General features: G+C 38.5%; 1 long non-coding RNA gene across 1 annotated transcript; it reads left to right on the top strand.

The window, feature by feature from the left end:
* The first annotated feature begins 683 nt into the window (after positions 1 to 683).
* LOC310854141 lies at positions 684 to 1,084 on the top strand. Its single transcript, XR_014568868.1, has 2 exons — positions 684 to 771; positions 980 to 1,084. It is a non-coding gene; the product is annotated as an uncharacterized lncRNA (long non-coding RNA).
* The last annotated feature ends 6,821 nt before the right edge of the window (positions 1,085 to 7,905 follow it).

Consider the following 7,905-nt stretch of genomic DNA (forward strand, 5'->3'; position numbering starts at 1 on the left):
GCACTGGATTAAGTGAGATAAACTCAAAAATAGCTTGTAAAACTCTTAAAATAAGTGATTTAAGCTTCATTCAAGCACTGGATTAAGTGAGATAAACTAAAAAATAGCTTGTAAAACTCTTAAAATAAGTGATTTAAACCTCATTCAAGCACTGGATTAAGTGAGATAAACTCAAAAATAGCTTATAAATCTCTTAAAATAAGTGGTTAAAACTCATCCCAAGCACTGCATCAAGTGAAATGGACTCAAAACTAGCTTGCAAATCCCTTCAAATTAGTGGTTAAAACTCATTCCAAGCACTGTATTAAGTCAAATATTCTCATACCTAGCTTGTAACAACTTATCCCAAGCACTGTATTAATTAAAATACACTCAAAACTAGCTTGTCAGTTCTTCTTCCACAGGTAATTTTACTTAATTGAGGTGAAATAATCTTAAAACAAGTGCTATTAAAAAGGTGATTCTTCTTCATTCTAGGGTTGTCATGAGCTGTCCTGTCTTAAAATCCTAAAGGCATTCACATTAAAGAAATGAAGGCATAATTGACTTTGTCAACATTTATTAAATGTTAATAAAAAAACAAAGTGCTCTTCACATAAGTGCTTTATGCAGTGGTTCTCAACCTTTTCCAGACTATGGGCTCCAGAGCATCCATCTGACGCTTTGGAGCATAAGTGGCCATGAGGTGCAGGTTTCTTTGTAACACCGTAAACAATTTTGGATTGATTAAAATATATTTTTTATATAAATGTTTTAAAATGTGTTTTGCCAGTTAATGTGGGTCCCACTTGCAATGGACCAGTGGCCCGCAGGTTGAGAACCACTGGTTTAAAGGTGCAAGTGAATTGAAATTGAATTAAGTGGCGACATTACATCCCTGCTCAAATTATTTCTCTTGGCCCGTTAACAACATGCATGCTTTGTTTTTTTTAATCAAACAGTGTCCATCTAAATTTAACATTCATAACATGGATAATAGTTCACAAGTGATTTACAGACATTTTTGAAGTTGTACAAAAATGGGATGTTCAGTGCATATTGCATTTTGAGAAGGAATTGGGTCTTGGCTAAGTAGTACAAAATACGGAGTACATTTTAGATTTCTGGGGGGTTGCCGGCTTACAACATGCAGTCATATGTTAAGTGGCTTAGTCTCAATGGTAACAAGTACAACTACCGGTAAATCAGTGAAAGGTCTCTGATAATAGACAATTTGGTAGACAGATCACTGTTATGAATGTTGTCAAAATGCAATAGGCAGTGAGCATTACAATATTTCACCCATAGATGTGGGCATTGACTGAGTAACTGACCAGTAAGGATCCACTCTGTAAAGATGCATTTCGTTATCAAACCTCCTAATTTCAAGGACCCCTCTGAGGTCCTGATGAAGGAGATGGTGACAGGACATATGGGTACGGTCTTGACGCCGTCGCCTGATGGAGGTAGCACCAAGTTTGTTCCAACCTGAGAAAGACAAACAAAAAAGATACATAGACCAATGTAAAAGACTGTCAAAAAGCAAAGAGTATAAGCAAGATAATGGTGTTCACTGATTGCAGTATACAGATACAGTATTCTGAATAATTCTATAACAGGCAGTCAGGCACATTCTTAACCACTTAAACTGGACATGGCTTGGCACTGCACTTGGAGCTGGCACGGTTTTCCCATCTACACCAAATCTCTTTGAGAATATTGTTGCTGGGTTCAAGTGGTTCAAATTAATAACATTTCCATTTAGATATGCAGAGGAACTTACAGGCTTATGGTGGAACACAAAGTTGGACTCCTCGATAGTGTGCTGGTACATTTTTCGCCCAACTTTGTACACTGTTGGCAGAAGCAGTGTCGGTAGCTGGCTCAGGGAAAGTTCCCCCAAACTGTAGGAAGACAATTTTATATCAATATGTGGAATGTATTAATGTGGCATGGCATATCTGTGATTATGTAATTTAGTAAGAAAATAAAACACCTGCTAAAATATACATTTGCATAGTCTGATGTACAATATAACAATAATATATTACCGTGTGTTAATCCATCAAGAGAAGAGGTTAGTTTCCCTTTGCCAGGTACAGGAACTTTTTTGTCAGGAGTTTTTGGCCCAGCCTCTCCATGCAAGACTAAGTTTTGTGCAATCTTTAAAAAAACTAAAATGGAGGAAAACAAAATCAAATGTGTCAGCTGACATACTGATAAAAGATTGTTATAACAATGCAATTGTTATAACATATCGGTATATGCACTCATATGTAAACTTATTTGTAACTTACCATGCCTGGAGTGGATAGATGTGGGAACCCTTGGCCGATCTCCTGCACACTTGTTTCCCCTTATTAACGTGGCCTGAATAATTGAATACTTAATTAACATTTTGCAGAAAGTACAGCAGTGCAATTGTACAAGAATGTTAAAAAAAACAAATAGCACAAAATGTCCTCAGGGCAATTGCAGACAGGTGATTTTTTATGGCAGTTTTGAGGGAAGGTAAGGAGTTGCACTTTATTGATAGCCATTTTTGTGCCTTTGATGTAGTACAACAGGTACATGCAGGCACTGGTCCCCTGAGTATCCGTTTCCTGCATGTTTTGCTCCACCAAGGGGCTGCAAATTGTTTCTCAACCATTCTTAAAGCAATATGGCTTTTTCATTCAATATGGCAGATTCTATAAAAGAAAATACACAATATTACCAATGACTAAATGATACGGCTTTAATGCTTCAACAAGCATACTACTTTGTGGCGGTGTCTGCTGTGTGCTCTGTGACCTCAGCCTCTTTCTCAGCCCCTTTATGGTGTTCCGAAGCCTCTGTTCGAGGAATCCAGCAGCTGGGTATTTTCCCCATCCTGGGGTGTACCGGATTCCCTGTAAAGAAATTAAAATCATTGGTGAATACAGATGAGGCACATTTTAATTTTTAGTGTGGCCAGAAGATGTGGCTGGAACAGGGTTTGTCTCTCTTATCTTAACCGTCTGATGACAACGGGCATAAAACAGCACAGACGTCCAGTAATGCTGGAAGATGAATTATATTATGTCAAGCTGACTGTTTTAGCATAAATTCGCCTAGAAAAAGTTAATTACTCACGATGCCAATGCTTGAGTCGTTCAATACAAGTAGGGAATCCCTGAAACAAAGATGTAGTCAGGGCCTTTTTGGTCTCAGAGGTAGTATTGTAAACACAGAAAAACTAAAATTACCAGCAGAGTCAAACTAGATTAAGTAAAACATGTGTTGCACACCAGTATAATGGCTGTAGCATTGTCTATTCAACTATTTTAACAACAAATAGCCAACACAGTGGTTGCTACAAACCACTGAATGCATTTGTTCATTGTTAATTTAGCACTATGTTTGCTATGTTGACTACCGGAATAAACAACTAATGCTAAAGCTGGGGAAATGTTAGTGTAAAAAATAGCAGCAAGCTTGTCTAGGCTTAGGGTGTATAATGATGCATATGCCCACCACAGGGCTCTGGTCAGGGAACTTGGACAAGGATGACTTTTGATGATGTTTATTAGTTTATAGGTTGTTGGTAGTAGTACAGACATGCAGGGTGGTCATAAGTGAATGGTATCTGAAATAGTGACAGAAATGCAAGATGTGGGATATGAAATGAATACAGTTGGGTATTAACAATAGAGGCCCTAGTGTAGGTAACAGGCTAGTAATGTAACTTTAGTACACTGAACCACATACTAAAGGAATCACAGACATATGCAAATCATGTTTCAAAGTTAGCTTAAATGGAGCCTCATGAGCTAAGGGAACCAGAATGCTAGTGTTAGCAACATAGAATGGTAATTAGCGTAACAAAAAAACGATCTTTGGGCAGTGTGTGTAGCAGGGAATCAGGAAGCTAATATTAGCAACTTAGCATGGTAATAACATAACAAAAAACGATCTTTGGGCATTGTGTGTAGCAGGGAATCAGGAAGCTAATATTAGCAACTTAGCATGGTAATAACATACAAAAACGATATTTTTGGCAGTATATGACTATATGTATATAAATTCATACATCTTTACAAATACATTTATATTGTAACCTACTTCAAGAACACATTCTGTAGCTTCTGTTTGTCTGTATGCATGTAAGATGCACAGTATACACAACTTGGGGTCCTGAACAACTGAGGGTACCCATACAGGAGCCTGAACTAAAATATGAGCTAGGTCCTGGAGAATTACAAGGTGCCTGATGTTGTCCACACTGATCACATCCATATGGTTTCTCTCCAGTGAATTTTCTTGTGGCGTTTAAGGTGTTTCATTTGAGAAAAGTGTTGTCCACACTGATCACACCCATAGGGTTTCTCTCCAGTGTGAATTTTCCGGTGGGTTTTAAGATTGGACATTTGAGAGAAGTGTTTCCCACACTGATCACATCCATAGGGTTTCTCTCCGGTGTGAATTATCTGGTGGGTTTTAAGGTTGGTCAAATGAGCGAAGTGTTGTCCACAATGATCACATCCATAGGGTTTCTCTCCAGTGTGAATTCTCTGGTGGCTTTTAAGGCTGGTCATTTGAGAGAAGTGTTGTCCACAATGATCACATCCATAGGGTTTCTCTCCAGTGTGGATTTTCTGGTGGCTTTTAAGGGTGGACATTTTAGGGAAGCGTTTACCACACTGATCACAGCAGTGGTGTTTTTGCATAACCACGGTTCTTTGTTCATTCACCTCTGGTAGAACAGGTAAACCAGGCTGATGATGCAACACTGAATTGGACAAAGAAAAATTAAACATTGCTTAGTTGTACTTAAAATTGCAGAAACTAACAAAGTTAATGTACACAATTATACATAAGCATCCATTTATAGTTTGATAAATTACTATCTGTTGTGCATTTTAGAAAATGAGAAACTGTATTTTAAGTCAATGCTAATATTAAAACAAAACAAACAACTTTTTATGACATGCTGTATATCCATATAGACACAGTAAGTAACTTACAGAGGTCTTGATGATCATTGGGTCCTCCTTGTTGAGCAGAACTGTTCATGGTGGCATTGGTAGAGTTCATCTTCAGCTGAAGTCTGGAGTCCACAGTCAGATGTGATCAGAAATGATTGTGAGACCTAGCTATGGCCGGGTCTGGTCGGGAATAGTGCAGCGGAGATGGGGACAGAATCTCTCTCCTTGAGCGCAAGTGAAGAACCGGCAGTCGGTAGCAGATCTTGATATAGTATCCTAGGTCTGCTGCTGCTATCTGGGTCCGTCGTAGCTTAATCCGTCGTAACTTGCGTAGGCACTCATATTTATGTGTGTTGGGATGTCAGGGGTGATGTCACCCTGACGTCCCGGTTGTGATGTCAGAGAGGCACTACGTTCCTTCGTAACAGATTGATATCCTTGGAGGAGTTGTGGAGAACTGACAACTACAAACTCTTCTTATACTAGAGAGCCAGATGTGGAAGCACTAACTGCTTGGTGTTGATTGGCCAAAGAGGAGAACAATATAATCATGGCTCAACCAATCACAACCTAACAAAGTCAAAGAGGATATCTCTACATTCTTTCAGTAACATCAGAACCAAGTATAGAACCAGCTCTGGTGAAGAAACAACTGCTCATACTGTGATTTACATTATTACAATTACTGCACCTGAATCTACATCTGGCTCAATGATAAACTATCCTTACACCTTGGAAAAACTGAATCCATTCTCTTCGGATCAAATAGTAATCTCAGCAAGGCAGATGGCTTCTTGGTTAGAGTGGGTGACCAATCTTTCCGGTGATAAAATGGCCACTAACGTAATCAAAAAATCCAATCAAAGAACAAGATTAATTTACAGGATCTCCTCACTGGTGAACAAAAACACCTTGAAGACCTTAACAGGAGCCCTCATACAAGGTTTCTTTGACTATGCATGCACTTCTTGGTACCACAGCACCTCAAATGCCCTTAAAACAAGGCTCCAGACCTCCCAAAACAAACTGGTCAGGCTCCTACTTGGCCTCACCCCCCGAACCCACCTCACCCCTGCCCACTTTGACAGGCTGGGATGGCTTAGGGTCGACGACAGAGTACAGCATCTTGCAATGGGTCTGGTCCACAAGATTCGATACACCACCAAGATACCCATGTACCTGTCTAAATACTTCCTTAATGTAAACGAAGTCCACACCCACAACACCAGAGGGAGTGCAACAAACCATGTACAACCCAGATTCGGCACAAACAAGGGACTAAATTATTTTCGCTCCTATGCCACCAAAATGCGGAACGCCCTACCAACAGTCATTAAGACATGTGAATCCCTTGACTCCTTCAAAAACGCTCTCAAAGGGAACCTACAGACGGCTGCAATTCGAAACTGGCCCCCGTAAAATCTGAATCCCCCCCCTGCACCGCCCCCCCTTTCCCCCTCACTATATGTTTCTTTTCCCTTTTTGCTTCCTTCATGATGAATTCCTGTTATGTTCTTTAACTATATATGTGTCTATTTGTACGTCTCTAAATGTTTTGTAAACAAGTGTAATGCTTAATTGGGTCGTCCACTCACAGTTAACAGTCTTTGTATTGAGTTTGTGCTTGACTGTAGGCCTACTGTAATTCTGCAAACTGTTAATACATATTTCAATCAAACAAAGAAACAGTTAGGCCTATTTGTTCACAAACTGCCATCCACCACCTAAATTATTGCAGAGAGTCTTATACTACAGCATCTCCTGTACTATCTTTTTTAAGTTGCAATGTAAGTTAATTTTGACAGTCTTCATAAATAGTAGGCACAATGTGAAGGCCTTTTCACATATTTTACGATGTCATATTTTATTTCTGATGACTGCACTTTTATTCAATGTTTTTCAAATGCTAAATAATGAACAAACCCCACATTCTTTCCCCAGGTTAAAATGTAAACAGGCTAAATGATGATGACTGATGCTTCAATCACTATAGACAATGTATTCAAATGCAGAGATTAAATGTGTTAATGGTCACTGGTTGTCTGGCATTGGACAGATCACCTGTTAATGATCACATTATGGATGAACTGAGACCAGTTTACACCTCTTTGACTCTGATGCGTTTCAGCAGAACTACAGAACTTCCTTTGTGAAATGTTAAAGCTGCTGTACGGGATATGTTTTGTTAAAATGGCTCCAGTAAATTAAATGATATACTAAGAAGAACAAAACAGGAAGAAAAAACAAACTTTCATTGTAGCATTTTGAATAGCCATCGTATCTAAATACATAGGCAATTTGTTTTAGTGTTGAGTAACACAACAATTAATGATATTCTATATTTTTGGTAAAGCACGGACAAACGATTGATTCAACATTTTATTCGTTTGTAGAATGGGTAAAGTTCAACAAAAGTACAGGTCAAAACAAAAAACCTGATACAAGGAAAAATAAACAACACAATTGTACACCAGGGTTCTCCATTTTTCAATTCATCCGGACATTTACATCTGACATACAACAAAAATCGTCTAAATGTAAACTACAGCAAATCTGGGGAATCTGTAACATGGTAGAAGACCAGTCCGTTCAAATAGTATGTTTACTTGCAATTCATCTATACACGGAAACATTTGTTTCATCGCCATCCTATTAATCTAGAATTAGCATGCTCATATACATGTAATGCGTTTAAACAGTTTAGCCCAGATCACCTGTTAATGATCACATAATGGATGAACTGAGACCAGTTTAGACCTCTTTGACTCTGATTAGTTTCAGCAGAACTACAGAACTTCCTTTGTGAAATGTTAAAGGTGCTGTAAGGGATATGTTTTGTTAAAATGGCTCTAGTAAATCATTGCTATATTGTTTGTTCAGTAACAGAGGTCTTCCCATGCCTCCATACCTACTTCACTAACATCAATGTTACTATTTCATAATGTGAATTGTGTTATAAGTACAAATTGATCAACAGAAA

This window comes from Protomyctophum parallelum (assembly GCF_964188405.1).
Source record: "Protomyctophum parallelum genome assembly, chromosome: 23".
NCBI lineage: Eukaryota > Metazoa > Chordata > Actinopteri > Myctophiformes > Myctophidae > Protomyctophum > Protomyctophum parallelum.